General features: G+C 43.2%; 1 long non-coding RNA gene across 1 annotated transcript; it reads right to left on the bottom strand.

Annotated features, from left to right (window-relative positions):
- Nucleotides 1-892: 892 nt before the first annotated feature.
- On the bottom strand, nt 893-2,094 carry LOC310744793. The gene is made up of 2 exons (XR_014539746.1): nt 2,055-2,094; nt 893-1,018 (listed from the first exon to the last, which is right to left on the bottom strand). It is a non-coding gene; the product is annotated as an uncharacterized lncRNA (long non-coding RNA).
- Nucleotides 2,095-16,155: the final 14,061 nt, after the last annotated feature.

Raw genomic sequence — 16,155 nt, forward strand, 5'->3', positions numbered from 1 at the left:
TAGATGACAGTGCCACCCACGTCCCATGATTGACATCCTATACCCTTTAAAAACATGGGTCTGTTTGGGGGGTGTTATTGGGTTATTGTTTTTATTTTGATTTTATATACAGTCGTACCTTGGAAGTCAAATGGAATCCATTCTGGAAGTCCGTTCAACTTCCAAAACGTTCGAAAACCCAAGCACGGCTTCTGATTGGCTGCAGGAAGCTTAGGTTGTGTACCCCTGGTGTAGAGTAAGTGAACAAATGAAGTCCAAGCATCTCCCCCCAAAATTCCTTCTCAGATCCTGGAAAACAGAAGATTATCTTGTAGACCCATACTGCAAAGGGGCAGCAGGATGGATGCTGAATAAAGAAGGGAGAATGTGGGGTGAAACGTGGGGTGAACGTGGGGTGGAACATTGGGCAGAATCGTCCTCAGGTTGTAACATCGATTCCTAGGGAGATGCCACCTCTTCTTGCAGGGGGAGGAGGGGTATGGCAAATTAGCCTCCTCCCCGCCCCCCAATAAACAGAGGAAAAGACATTGTTCCGGCTACAAGTGGAATAATTCTTTTCTATTTGACCTTTCTCTAAAAAGGTTTTTCTTAAATGAGCCAGCATGTCAACACCCTGGAAGCATTTGTGAACAATAGGGAAATTAGAATTTTCTAAGTGATGGATGTTTAACAATTAGGGACCTTACGAAGCAGGTGCAGTAACTTGAAAGGAAAGTATAGGCAGCGACTCTCGAGAATAAATGACTCTGAGAGTTGGATTAATAAAACATGGGCAAAGAGAAAGTGAGTATCCGGGTGGGGAGATGATTTGGGAAAGTGTGGGGAAATGGAGAAAAAGAAAAAGCTCAATGAAGAAAAGGAATATAGCTTAAAAACCATGGACGCAAACTCCCAACTTGCAAAATTCTTATTAATTAGAACCTTCTTTTCATGTTACCATCATCTAGCACCATAGCTTCCTGATACTCTGTTTTGTTTTCAACATGAACTGCTGCTGCAGATGATGATGATAAAATTTCTGAAAAATTCAAAGTGGTTTACTTCATAAGAGAAGGCAGTTTTAACACGAAACATCATAATGTTAACAGATTAGCAGCCACAGAAAGCATTAGCCTTGGGCAAAAGTCTTGTGGAAGAGGTATATCTTGCAACCTCCTCCAAAAGTGACCAAAGAGCGGCTTATCACTTTAGGGAGGGCTTTCTACAATTTCAGTTATGGCTGCCTCCTGGCCTTCATTCTCTGGACTCGTTGAAAAGAAAGCACAGACAACAAAGCCTGTTGAGTAGTTTGCCTGAGCTTGAGTAAGGATTCTGAGTTCAGTATTCAGTGTTCAGACTCGATACATGATATCCAACCACTGAACATTTCAGGATTTGGGCCTCCACCATTGGCCCTTAAACTCTGACTTATGATTCGCAGCTTGGAAGTTTAGATAGCCAAATATGTTGGGAGTGGGAGTGGCCCAGGCCTTCAGAAAGGTATATAAGCAGTTGCTTTGCCCCTGTTGTCCAGTTATGTAGTTCAATAAAGGTTCTTGATGTTATCACTGTGCCTTGCCTTGTGGGACCCCTTGTGATTCCCTTAACTTGGAAGTGTGCTCACACAAAGGATGAGGGCCTCAGACTAGGAAAGGCTGTAAAACTAGCATCTTGAACTGGTATCACAAGCAAATTGGTAGCCTATATCACTCATGCAAAACACCTGTTAGAGAACAGGCATGTAGCACTGTGCACCAGGGGTAGATCTAGACAATGGTTAAAAAATGCTATAAATAAGTCAGAAATTAAAACGTTAAAACAAGAACAACAAAGCCTATGTAAAAATCCATATAAACTCCTTTTTGCTCTCTGGCACCATATGGTGTTGGATGTTTATAACATATACAAAACATATTATTGTGACGAATGTGGGATGCGGGTGGCACTGTGGTCCAACCACAGATAGCAGCAGCCTTCAAGCAAGCAAACTTGCCTTATTATCACTCCCTAGCATCCCACTGCCAGAGGATTGCCTCCTTCCATTCACCACTTTGCCTCCCCCAAGTGGAAGAAACCTGGGCAGTTCTGAATATCACATCCATTGCCAGGTGTGTCCTGCTGGAAACAGAAAAGGGCTTTCCCCTTGGCCTGACTTTATATTCACTCAGTGGCCAAGTGCTTTTGTGACATCACAAGAAACCCACAGCCAATGGCAACAGCTGGGGAGGCATCATCTTCATTGCTTTGAGCCTCACAATGGGAGGTGGACCTATCAGTGATTGTATGCTTGTTTATTCAGGAAGCAGGTGGCACTGTGGTCTAAACCACCGAGCCTCTTGGGCTTGCCAATCAGAAGGTCAGTGGTTCAAATCCCCATGACGGAGTGAGCTCCCGTTGCTTTGTCCCAGCTTCTGCCAACCTAGCAGTTCAAACTTACACCAGTGCAAGTAGATAAATAGGTACCGCTGTGGCGGGAAGGTAAATGGCGTTTCCGTACTGTCTGGTTTCTGTCATGGTGTTCCGTTGTACCAGAAACAGTTTAGTCATGCTGGCTACATGACCCGGAAAGCTGTCTGTGGACAAACACCAGCTCCCTTGGCCTGAAAGCGAAAAGAGCGCTGCAAACCCATAGTCGCCTTTGACTGGACTTAACCATCCAGGGGTCCTTTACCTTTTTACCTTTTTATTATATTGCAATGGCCATTTGCTGTAAACAATAAAATCTACCGACTGGCAAGCCAAGATGTTACTATTGGTATATAAATTCTTGGAACAGTTTACTTGTGGGATCTCCTTGCCACGTATGTGTCCTTTCAACCACTTTTGATCTACAGAACTGGCACTGTTACAGGTGCCACATAATACTTGTTCTGCAGTTGTAAGAAATCTTTTTATGTAGTCTTTGGAACTCCCTGCCTATTGACATCAGGCAGCTGCATTCCCATGAGCTCGTGCTACACTCAAGTAGGACCCTGGCAGAGACACATGCCCGACTGGCATGTTCTCTCCCTCCTGGTCGATCGTTTGGGAGCTTCAGAAGTTTTCTTCAGCCCGAACATCACAGTGACGGATGCCAACAGACATTGGCACACTTAGGGATACACAGAGTTTGCGCAGCTTGCGTAACAGACCTTAGAAACTCAGCATTTTGGCTAATCTACTTTATTTACATATAAACACACACAGAGCACTGCAACATGGCTCCCTCTCTCTCAAGCATCAGACACCAAAGAGGGGGGAAAAAAGGACAATAGTCCCACTTCACGGAACACAATAACACAAACATCCTGTCTCCGTCACTTCCCACTCTGTGGAGTCAAAACATATACCATCATGTGAGAGACAACAATCTCATGACTGCAGTCATGGAGCAGGAATTCTAACAGCTTTTCTGTGTTCTGTTGTGCCAGAAGCAGTTTAATCATGCTGGCCATATGACCTGGAAAGCTGTCTGTGGACAAACGCCGGCTCCATTGGCCTGAAAAGGGAGATGAGCACTGCAACTCCATAGTGGCCTTTGACTGAACTTCACCATCAAGCAGTCCTTTGCCTTTTCCTTTTTTTACCTTATTGTGACGAATGTAGCTGAGTTCCAGTTGAAACCTCCAAATCATCTAAGGGTGGACTCCTGTAGATGATATAATCAAGCTTGATAGTTACAAAAGCAAAGGCTCAGCATCGCAGCAGGAGGATCTGGGAGCTTCTTGGCAGTAACTGCAATTTTCTTCTAAGGATGCAGCAAGGAGACCAGGGAGACCAGGAATACCCCTAGTTTCATTGCCTGATGTCACAGAGACTCATAGTGAGGTCATGCCCCAGCCTAGACCATGGGCATTTGTTCTCAGTATCATCTCCAACTTGTCTGGATTAACCTCCCTCAACCCTGAAAACACTGGTTTGTGACAGATACAGTTACTCCTAGATTATTTGCAGAAGACATAGAGAACTGGAGATGGTTGGTATATTTAGGAAACTCAGATGACCTCTGGATGTCCGTAACTGGGAGTCTGGATATCAGGCATCTAAATTGTCAGCTAAAGGTAACAGGTAAGATCTTGATTTACCATAATGCTGCAAATGATCTTTAAGAAGCATTTGCAGTGGCTACCTAGATTGCGATGCAGGAAGTGCCAAGATCAGAGCTTGGATATGTAGATCCATTTTGTTGCCAATATATATCAGTCTCAGTAATGCTAACTCATGACCAGGGAATGAAGCAGGGATCAGGATCTAGGGAGCAACCTGTGCAGCAGAACTGAATAACAGGTGTGGTGCAATAAAATCAGTAGAATTTTGCCACATTTAAGTCTAGGCTCAGCAAAATTACTGAAAATAGGACCCAAGATGGACATATGAATCAACCCTCATGCTGTAGTTTTAAGTGAATATCCTTAAAATCCAGTCACTATTCAGTATGAAGACTTGTTTGTTTAAGGTCTGTGAAGTACCTCATGCAAGACATTGTCAGACCAGCACTAATGTTCAAGGAGGAAACAGAACAGGGGTCCTTAAGTGTATTATCTTCATTAGTTTCAGAATTATTAGAGGGCTTATGAATGTGGACCTGCACTATCCAAAGTAAATACAACTGTCAGTGTTTGGTACTGTGAGAGAAAGAGAGGCAGAGATGGGAAACCACAGACTGCTGTTCTAATGCTAACATTTATTGTGATATGTGTGCCCAATGATTTTTCAAGGGCAAACTAATCTTGCGCTTTTTTATTCCGACGGCAACGGCAGCTCACTTACAGAATGTCCAAATGATTCTGAGCCATGTCATAGACAAGATGCAAATAATATTATATTGACCAGTCAAACGTGTACTTTGCATGTGAAAATAAAAGCTGAAGAGGGAATAATTGGGCACACATACAGGTTTAAAAACACAGTGGTGAAAATGATATGAAACTCAAAGCAAGCAGTGAAAGAAGACGGAAAGGAAAACAGCTGAAAGAAATGAACATTCGTCTCTGTTTCAAATTATGAGCATTAGCACTGCATAATGTGTCACAACTTAATGGAAATGAGTCAGCTCTAGACCTGACAATTTGAAGAACTATTTTTGAAAGGTGTGAGGAAAATTTAGAAATTAGCCTTCAAGAGCTAAGAGCTGAAGAGTAAGAACTGTATTTTTCTCCTGTTTTGAGATTTAGTTTCCGATCTTTCTCTGCTGGTTAGAACTGAATATATTAGAGAATGGAAAGACAGAGCCTCTTCTACTCTTGCTCTGGTAGTAGGCAGTACATGAATCAACATTTGCTTTATATTCGTTGCTTCCAGCCACATCTTCCAGAAAATTCTTAATTTGCTGAGGGAAAGGCAACCTTCCCTGGAATCATAGCTGTCAACTTACAGATTTGAAAATAAGGGACTAGCAGCCTTGAAAATAAGGGACCAGCAGCCTCACCTGTTCCAGGCACTCCAGTCTTCCTGTCCTCCTGAAGTCTGGTCAAACTCATGCTGGTAGCTTCGAGAACACTGTCCAACCAACTTTGCAACCAGAGGTTCAACTGAATAGAATCTGAATCACATGCACCACAAGGCCTATGCAGCCTCAACTTAAGATGGCTCCCCGGCCTGGCTTTGCACTGCAAAGTTTGCAGCAGCACGTGCAACAAAATGGCGTCCAGCATTCAAAAAACCCCTCAGCTTTCATTAACTAGCCACACACAAGGCATGCAAGCTCCACCCCCCAGGTCATTCTTAGACTTCTTATTGGGTGAGCAACACAGCCAAGCAACACAGTTGGAGCCTCCCTCCTCCCTAGCCGGCAGGGAGGGAGGGAGAGGAGCTTCTTCCTTTGAAATTTAAGGGACATCATTTAAGGGACATTTAAGGGACATCCATCAATAAGGGACAGCAGCGGGACATGGCGCTGGAATAAGGGACTGTCCCTTCAAATAAGGGACACTTGACAGCTATGCCTGGAATCCCTGCCTTCTCATCTTAAATGGGTGTTATCTGAAAGAAAATCTGCATGTGCTCAAGAATGAATGCGTCATCAACCAGATTCTGTTCCTCATAAGACTCCTGCAAAATGGTTCTTCTTCAGCATGTAATCCTCAGCTCAAGTTAAACACCAAAGATACTTGTTTACAGTGGTGGCCAGTGAAGTGGGCCAGGGGATAATTCGGATATCATTGGCCTGAAGCAATGCTGGCTGAACAGTAGCAATGTGTATGCAGAATACTGATCGGATTGCTCCCTGCATCAATGTCCATGTATAAGACTATATTTTTTTCCCTTAAAAATCATGCTAGAAAATGGGGATCATCTTATACATGGGGTGGACAACTGATTGGTTGCTGCCGCGGCTGTCAGTGGCTGTTGTGCATGTTATTGGTTCCTGCGTCAATGGGTGGTGTTGATTGGCTGACAGTCTGTCAGTTGGGCAGGCGATAGGCATCTTCTGCCGGTGATGGGACAGACGGAAGGCAGATTTTGCGATGCGTGCGAGTGTTTTTTTGGCAATCCCCCCCCCAAAAAAACTCAACAACCCTGGGCAATCCTCTGCAAAAAGCTCAACATCTCTGTGCCATCTCCCCCCATTTTCTTAAATTGAGTCCCCCAAAATAGGGGGGTGTCTTATAGATGGAAAAGTACAGTATTCATTCACACATATTAAAAGAAAATTTTACTTTCCTCTCCTTTCCCTTCACCCTCCAAAACCCGTAATGGGTTTCAATTCATCTCTCCAGACCAGCTTTGGAGATGGTTTAGATGGCTATATTTCAAAAAGTGAAAATCTGGACACAAAAGTTGTTGAGGTCTTTCCCCCCCTTCTTTTTGGTCCCATTTTTTGCAAAACAAAATGAAGGTTGTGTTGTTGTTTTTTTGAAAATTCACCCAAATATGCACTTCTGTCATGGGTTCCCATACATCCGAATTTCCACCCAGACACTGTTTCCAATGGCCAAATCCCAGCTATGTCTCTATATGGAAAATAATGTTGCATAGAAGTTCACAGCATGTTATTCTTTGAAGGAGAACTACTTGAAAATGATTTACAGATGGTATTTAACTTTGAGTAGGCTTGCTAAGATATATAAGACTGAATCAGATAAGTGCTGGAAATGCAATGAGGTCAAGAGAATGTTTTTTCATATGTGGCGGACTTGTAAAGGGTAAAAGAGTATTGGGAAATGATCCATAATGAATTGAAAAAAACGTTTAAAAGTACTTTCCCCCCAAAAAATCTCAGAGTCCTTTCTGTTGGGGATATCTCAGACTGAAATTCCCAGGTGTCAAAAAAGGTTATTTATGTATGCTACTACTGCAGCCCGTGTTTTATTAGCCCCAAAAATGGAAAATGAGCAAGGTCCCAACCAAAGAAGAATGGCAACTCAAACTGACAGAATATGCACAGCTTGCAGACTTAACATACAGAATAAGAGAACAAGAAGAACATATGTTTAGAGAAGATTGGAAAATGTTTATTGAATACATGGGAAATAATGCTGCCAGTGTTTTCAGCTGTACACATTTAAGATAAATTCAACAGTGCAAATAAGTTTTGATGGATGCAATAATGGAAGACTGAATGGTATAGTTTCTGTAAAATATGCAGGGATTTATAATATGTAAAATGAACCACAGAAAGAGAGGAAGGGAAGTCACTGATATTTTAAAGATGTAAAAATAAGTACTTTAATTTGTAAAACATATATATATATATATATATATATATATATATTAGCTAAAGTGGTGCTTCAGGTTAAGAACAGTTTCAGGTTAAGTACGGACCTCCAGAACAAATTAAGTACTTAACCCGAGGTACCACTGTATATATACCGTATTTTTTGCTCTATAAGACTCACCTTTTCCCTCCTAAAAGTAAGGGGAAATGTGTGTGCGTCTTATGGAGCGAATGCAGACTGCGCAGCTATCCCAGAAGCCAGAACAGCAAGAGGGATTGCTGCTTTCACTGCGCAGCTGTTCTGGCTTCTGAGTTTCATAATTTTTTTTTTCTTGTTTTCCTCCTCCAAAAACTAGGTGCATCTTGTGGTCTGGTGCGTCTTATAGAGCGAGGGTACAGCGACCACCACTCATGCAACAGTAATATATATATATATATATTACTGTTGCATGAGTGGTGGTCGCTGTACCCTTGCATAAAGCCTTGCTTAGCATATTGCTTTTTCTTTTAATATTTACACTTGCTGGTTTCTTGGTGTATTTCGTTTTCTGTTTTGACTTTGTGAGCCTTTTTTTTTTTGCCCGTTCCAAACAAAGCAGAATAATGCCATGCACTAGATTAAGCATTTGACACACTGCAAAAAATTAAATCTGTACTTGATGTGCTTAGGAGAAACAAAGCCTCATTTGTTCTTAGTGTGATTCTTTTCTCCATTGGCATAGAAATATGGGCATTAAGTAGTTGTTTGAAGGTTCTGTTATACTGCCAGCAATGTAGCCTGTTATGCTTTATGCCTGAATCACTTTGATATATATGCAGAATATTATTTTTAAGTTTCCCACTCTCTCTCTCTCTTTTAATCTAACAAGGAAGCTTCAGGGATATTTTTTGCACTGAAGATTCACTGGGATTTTTTCCCCATTTTTTTATACTAAATGCTTCATAAACATCTACCAGGTACATTGTTATGATGTCAGCAATAAAATGAAGGTGAGCTTGAAAGTAACGTTGCAGTCAGTAAGGCAGGATTTTAATTATGCTCAACACCTTCCTTGCCACCATCACATGCCTCTCTGTTGCTGACTACATCTTTTGTGCCAGGTCAATGGAAGGTGACTTCCTTCCACTTTTCAGTGTATTCTCAAGTGTACTGATTTTTTTGCTGCCGTGATTACGCAGAGTTGGCTTCTGATGCCACTGCTATTAGCATATACTACAGTAGTAGCCCCTCTTTTCCATGCAATCTGTGAAATTAAATGAGAGGTGGGGAACCTCAAGCCTCAGGGTCAAATATGGCCCTCTGGGCCTCTTTATGTGGCCCCTGGTTCTCTTCCCAGGCCACATGCTCTCTGGAGCCCTACGTCTCACCAGCCTTGCTTTTCACATTCATTGAGTGAGGGTGGAATGTTAATGTAAACTCTGGTACTGCTTCTAGCTTGCCTAGATGGTTTGGAAACTTCAGCTAGTGCAGAATTCAGCGGCCAGGTTGCTTAAGGCTATTTGAGCATATTACACTGATCCTGGCCCAATTGCACTGGCTACCAATTGGTTTCCAGGCTCAGTTCAAAGTGCTGGTTTTGAGCTATAAAACCTTAAATGGCTCATGACAGCAATACTTCAAGGACTGCCTCTTTCCATATGAACCTGTCCAAACCCTGAGATCATCTTCTGAGGCCCTCCTTTGTGTGCCTCCTCGAGAGGTCTAGAAGGTGGCAACACAAGAACGGGGCCTTTTCTGTAGTGGCTCCCCGTCTGTGGGATGCTCTCCCCAAGAAAGTTCGCCTGGTGCCTTCATTATACACCTTTAGGCACCAGGCAAAAACATTCCTCTTTAATCAGGCCTTTGGCTGATTGATATCCAATACCCTTTTAAAATCTGTTGGGGAGAGGCAGATTATAGGGTTGTCTTTGTTTTTATGGTGTATTTTGTGTTTTTATATTGTGATTTTATGTTGTGACCACCCTGAGACCTGCAGGCATAGGGTGGTATACAGATTTTAATAATAATAATAATAATAATAATAATAATAATAATAATAATAATACAGATATTTGGTGTGGGAGCAAGGTTGAGGGGAAATACATTCTGATATCAGTGACAGCTAAGTTTGTAAAAGCCAGCTCCATCCGTTATACGTCAGCTGTCGACCAAATCTTTGAGCTTTTCATTCTTTTGATGAGACAAGAGAAAGGTTAAAAAACTGTAGAAACTGATTAATCAAGGACTCCATGATCTGTTCATTATTTTTATTCTTCACAGTGACAGCAAGCAATTATTCTAGTAGCTTTTTTCCCAACCTTCCAGTTCTCCTACTGCTTTTACTTGCAGTGGGAGGGAACTTGAAGATTGTCAATGCAGGCTAACTGCTGGGTGAATCAGAATACGCTAATAAAACGGTCTCCTTTGTCCCAGCAACCAAGTTGGAAATATCTCCCAAACTGTTAATGTCGATATAGTCATTTGACAGGCCCTATCAGCACCACAATTGTGCCACGGTAAACAGATTAGAGAGGGACGCGGGTGGCGCTGTGGGTTAAACCACAGAGCCTAGGACTTGCTGATCAGAAGGGTGGCGGTTCGAATCCTCGCGACGGGGTGAGCTCCCGTTGCTCGGTCCCTGCTCCTGCCAATCTAGCAGTTTGAAAGCACGTCAAAGTGCAAGTAGATAAATAGGTACCACTCCTGCAGGAAGGTAAATGGTGTTTCCGTGCGCTGCTCTGGTTCGCCAGAAGCGGCTTAGTCATGCTGGCACATGACCCGGAAGCTGTACACCGGCTCCCTCGGCCAGTAAAGCAAGATGAGTGCCGCAACCCCAGAGTTGTCCGCGACTGGACCTAATGGTCAGGGGTCCCTTTACCTTTATCAGCACCAAACCTTTGCACTATTTCACATTTCTTCTGTGCATAGCATTGCAGCTCAGTTTCTTTCACTGGTGACTAAGGCAGACTCTGCATTAGTTGAAAGGGGGTACAGTTTGTTTATATGGTCTCATCAGTGCTGGTTGCTGCCAGTGAGAGGCATCATTCATGCGATTCTCTCGCTGATGAAGCATGCAGCCAATCCTAAAAGACGGCAAGCAAAGAGAAGCAGAAAAAAAGTGCCTTGGACAATACAACTTGCGAATGTATTGTTTTTCATTCAATGAATGCCTCTCAGCACCAAATCCATTTCACATCTTTCCTTTCTTTTTGGGTAGACAAGATCAACTTTTGTCAAAGTCTAAGGGCTGTTACAGATGAGCCCTGGCAGAGATCTGCTTACATTTACCCACATAACATTGAAAAATATTTCCCTTTCCCCATTAGAGGACTTTGGTCTCCCTGCTGTTCAGGGCTGGATTTAGGTTTGATGAGGCCCTAAGCGACTGAAGGTAATGGGGCCCTTTATATGTCCAGCTGTCCTTTGTCAGCAACAAATTGTCACTGTTTTTGTGTTGAATATAGGCTATAAGAAGCCTACACAACACAAAACACTGTTGCTATATGTAGGTTTTATTTGTTTTTTATCTTATATTTTGGAAATGTACATCCAATTTTTTTCCCTTTGAATTTTTTGGGGGGCCCAGGAGAGAGTGGGGCCCTAAACTATAGCTTGTTTAGCTTATACAGTGGTACCTCGGGTTACAGACACTTCAGGTTACAGACTCCACTAACCCAGAAATAGTACCTTGGGTTAAGAACTTGGCTTCAGGATGAGAACAGAAATCGCGCGGCGGCAGCACAGCAGCAGCGGTAGGCCCCATTAGCTAAAGTGGTACCTCAGGTTAAGAACAGTTGCAGGTTAAGAACGGACCTCCAGAACGAATTAAGTTCTTAACCTCATGCTGCTGCCATTCTGCCGCTGCTGCCGCCGTGCGATTTCTGTTCTCATCCTGAAGCAAAGTTCTTAACCTGGGGTTAGCGGAGTCTGTAACCTGAATCGTATGTAGCCTGAAGCGTATGTAACCCGAGGTACCACTGTACTTCCTTCTGGCTTGGATTTCAATTGTGCTTTCTGCCTATCATATGCAGTAATGGTTTAGTTTGACTCCCCTTTCCCCTTGACCTCTTAGTCTGACCCTGCTTTGTAAACTGCATTGCATGGTGCATGGACAGATTCATTAGTTCATCAGTTACTTCTGTGAGATTATCTCCTTTCGCCAACTGTCGGGTATCAGTAGGATGACTGATAAAGAGTTGATAATGAGATTACGCTTGAGGTTATGACATTTTAATGAGGATATACCGTTTCCCATACAAAAGGAGTGTGCACAGAGGGAAGAGATGAAAGCGGGCTTTAATTGTAGCGTTTCTGCTGATGAAGCATAAAGTGATTGCACATTGGGTGAAGTTTGAATAAAAATATGAATAACAAGTCACACACACACACACACACCCATCCAAGTGGCTGGAATTTCAGAGCAACCTTCACAGGGTAATTTAGAATATAAGTTTGATGAAAGAGCCCAGAAACTTGGACTGTAGCCCTATGGATGCCCACCTAAGACTCAATAAGCCTCAACACATTGTAATCTTTTCTGAGCAACTATGCATAGGGATTCTTGAGTTGCAAGACAAGCACTTTGACTTGCACTCAGTAGATCTTGGGTGACTTCAGTATTGGATCACTGCCATGCACTCAATGGCAGGGCTTCACTTATGCTTGACCCAGAAACTGCAGTTAGTACAGAATGCAGCAACATCCTTTCTGACAGGAGTGAGATTCAGTCGCCATAAAAAGCACCTCTGCTCAGAGAGCCATACTGGTTGATGAATTGTTACTGGGCCCAATTCAAGACATTACAGGGGCGTAAACTCTAGGGGGATCTGCACCCACAAAAAAATTGTTGTGGGTGCTCAGCACCCACACTGCAGGGCCCCCTACACAACTTCTGGTGCTTTGGGAGGCACCGGAAGTCAGGTTCCACGGTCTCGCGATACCTCGGACAGCATCTCTGAGGCCTTCGTGAGACCTCAGATATGCTTTGCGAGGTCTCAGAACCACTGGAAGCCAGGTTCCGTTGCCGAGGGCCATGTATGACGTCATAACTGTCATTTAATTCTACTCAATATTGATCCAGAGCAGAACTCCAATGTATAGTTAGCAGAGTAAAAACTTAAACACGTTGCAGGGTTCCCAAACAATAGACCAGAGGCAATTGTATTTCATCCAGCAGAGCTTGACTGCTACTGAAGGCAAATGAGAATAATGGTCACAAATCCAACATATTCAGGATTGGCACTGTCCATAAGAAACCCAGTTGCAGCAGACTTAACTTAAACTTACAATAACTTATAATAAGTCTAAACCAGGGGTAGTCAACCTTTTTATACCTTCCGCCCACTAATGAATCTTTCTTGATGGTAAAATTTCCTTACCGCCCACCAGTGTTCGATGGAAGGAGGATTCAGCTTGTGCCATAGAACCCCCTACTGCCCACCTAGAATCCTGAAATGCCCACTAGGCGGTAGGGACCAGATTGACAACCCCTGGTCTAAACCTTAACACTAAGCATACTATGTACAAAACACCACACCAGAAGGAAGGAAGATAGAAAGAGAAAGTAAAACTCAGGCTCCTTCTGGCTTCTTATTATAGTCAGCATGACCTTCACAGAAGAGATAACAGAACCAGTTTCAGCCAGCTGTACTCAGCTTCTCTGAAGGTATAACCCAAACATCATGAAGCTTCTTTCACACAGAGAAGCTTCCAGAAGCTTCCAGAACCCTCTTGAGTTAAGTAGAATAGGAAAGATCTCTACACATCAGATCAATACTTTCTGTACTAAGAAATGCAAACTGGCAATAACATCACGTCGCAACGTGACATCATGATGTCCCATATCCTGGGGCCCAAATTGGCTCCCCTCAGATGTTCTGAAGTTTACTATACAGCGGAAAGGAGCAGCCAAGCATACTAGGACTCAATTTCTTGACTTTAAGAAAGCCGACTTCATAAAACTTAGGGAAGTGCTGGGTGAGATCCCATGGACAGTAATACTAAAAGGAAAGGGAGTTCATGATGGCTGGGAGTTTGTTAAGAGGGAGATAGTAAAAGCACAACTTCAGGCAATACCAATGAGACGGAAACATGGAAGGTGCCTAAAGAAGCCAGGGTGGCTATCTAAAGAACTTTTAACTGAGTTAAGATTAAAAAAGGATGTGTACAAAAAATGGAAAAGGGGGGAAACCATCAAAGAGGAATTCAAACAAATAGCCAGCATGTGTAGACACAAAGTCAGAAAAGCTAAAGCACAGAATGAACTCAGGCTTGCTAGAGAGGTTAAAAGCAACAAAAAAGGCTTTTATGGGTATGTTTGTAGCAAAAGGAAGAACAAAGAAACAGTGGGGTCACTCAGAGGAGAAGATGGTGAAATGCAAACAGGGGACACAGAAAGGGCTGAACTCCTCAATGCCTTCTTTGCCTCAGTCTTCTCCGATAAAGAAAACAATGCGCGACCTGAAGAATTTGCAGCAAATGATTCAGCAGAGGAAACACAGCCCAGAATAACTAAGGAGATAGTACAAGAATACTTGGCTAGTCTAGATGTATTCAAGTCTCCAGGGCCAGATGAACTGCATCCAAGAGTATTAAAAGAACTGGCAGATGTGATCTCAGAACCACTGGCAGTCATCTTTGAGAATTCCTGGAGAACAGGCGAAGTCCCGGCAGACTGGAGGAGGGCAAATGTTGTCCCTATTTTCAAAAAGGGGAAAAGAGACGACCCAAATAATTACCGCCCAGTCAGTCTGACATCAATACCAGGGAAGATTCTGGAGCAGATCATTAAGCAAACAGTCTGTGAGCACCTAGAAAGGAATGCTGTGATCACCAATAGTCAGCATGGATTTCTGAAAAATAAGTCATGTCAGACTAACCTGATCTCATTTTTTTGACAGAATTACAAGCCTGGTAGATGAAGGGAACGCAGTGGATGTAGCCTACCTTGATTTCAGCAAGGCATTTGATAAGGTGCCCCATGATATTCTTGTAAAGAAGCTGGTAAAATGTGGTCTTGACTATGCTACCACTCAGTGGATTTGTAACTGGCTGACTGACCGAACCCAAAGGGTGCTCATCAATGGTTCCTCTTCATCCTGGAGAAGAGTGACTAGTGGGGTGCCACAGGGTTCTGTATTGGGCCCGGTCTTATTCAACATCTTTATCAACGACTTGGATGATGGACTCAAGGGCATCCTGATCAAATTTGCAGATGACACCAAACTGGGAGGGGTGGCTAACACCCCAGAGGACAGGATCACACTTCAAAACGACCTTGACAGATTAGAGAACTGGGCCAAAACAAACAAGATGAATTTTAACAGGGAGAAATGTAAAGTATTGCACTTGGGCAAAAAAAAATGAGAGGCACAAATACAAGATGGGTGACATCTGGCTTGAGAGCAGTACATGTGAAAAGGATCTAGGAGTCTTGGTTGACCACAAACTTGACATGAGCCAACAGTGTGACGCGGCAGCTAAAAGAGCCAATGCAATTCTGGGCTGCATCAATAGGAGTATAGCATCTAGATCAAGGGAAGTAATAGTGCCACTGTATTCTGCTCTGGTGAGACCTCACCTGGAGTACTGTGTCCAGTTCTGGGCACCACAGTTCAAGAAGGACACTGACAAACTGGAACGTGTCCAGAGGAGGGCAACCAAAATGGTCAAAGGCCTGGAAACGATGCCTTATGAGGAACGGCTAAGGGAGCTGGGCATGTTTAGCCTGGAGAAGAGGAGGTTAAGGGGTGATATGATAGCCATGTTCAAATATATAAAAGGATGTCACATAGAGGAGGGAGAAAGGTTGCTTTCTGCTGCTCCAGAGAAGCGGACACGGAGCAATGGATCCAAACTACAAGAAAGAAGATTCCACCTAAACATTAGGAAGAACTTCCTGACAGTAAGAGCTGTTCGACAGTGGAATTTGCTGCCAAGGAGTGTGGTGGAGTCTCCTTCTTTGGAGGTCTTTAAGCAGAGGCTTGACAACCATATGTCAGGAGTACTCTGATGGTGTTTCCTGCTTGGCAGGGGGTTGGACTCGATGGCCCTTGTGGTCTCTTCCAACTCTATGATTCTATGATTCTATTCTATGATTCTAGTTGATAGCTAGTCCTCCTTTTTTTACAATAGTTTCCAAAATTGATATGTAGCCTTCTCATACCAATATGAGATGAGTGTCATGCCATCTGCATAAAGCAGGACTGGGAACTTCTGTTTCCCAACTGAAGGGGGGAAAGCATGAGATGAAGAGGAAAGCTCCTGGTGTATATAATTTATGTAAATATTGAATGGGGTAGCGATAAGATGCAGCCTTGTTTGATTCCCTTTACTGTTGGAATTGAATCAGAGAGAAAACCTGTCCTGCCAAGAAGGTTGGTGGTTCGAATCCCCGCAACGGAGTGAGCTCGCATTGCTCTGTCCCAGCTCCTGCCAACCTAGCAGTTCAAAAGTATGCCAGTGCAAGGAGATAAATAGGTACCGCTGCAGCGGGAAGGTAAACAGCATTTCTGTGCACTCTGGTTTCCATCACGATGTTCCCTTGCACCAGAAGCAGTTT

Source organism: Podarcis filfolensis (assembly GCF_964270895.1).
Source record: "Podarcis filfolensis genome assembly, chromosome: 11".
Classification (NCBI taxonomy): Eukaryota; Metazoa; Chordata; class Lepidosauria; order Squamata; family Lacertidae; genus Podarcis; species Podarcis filfolensis.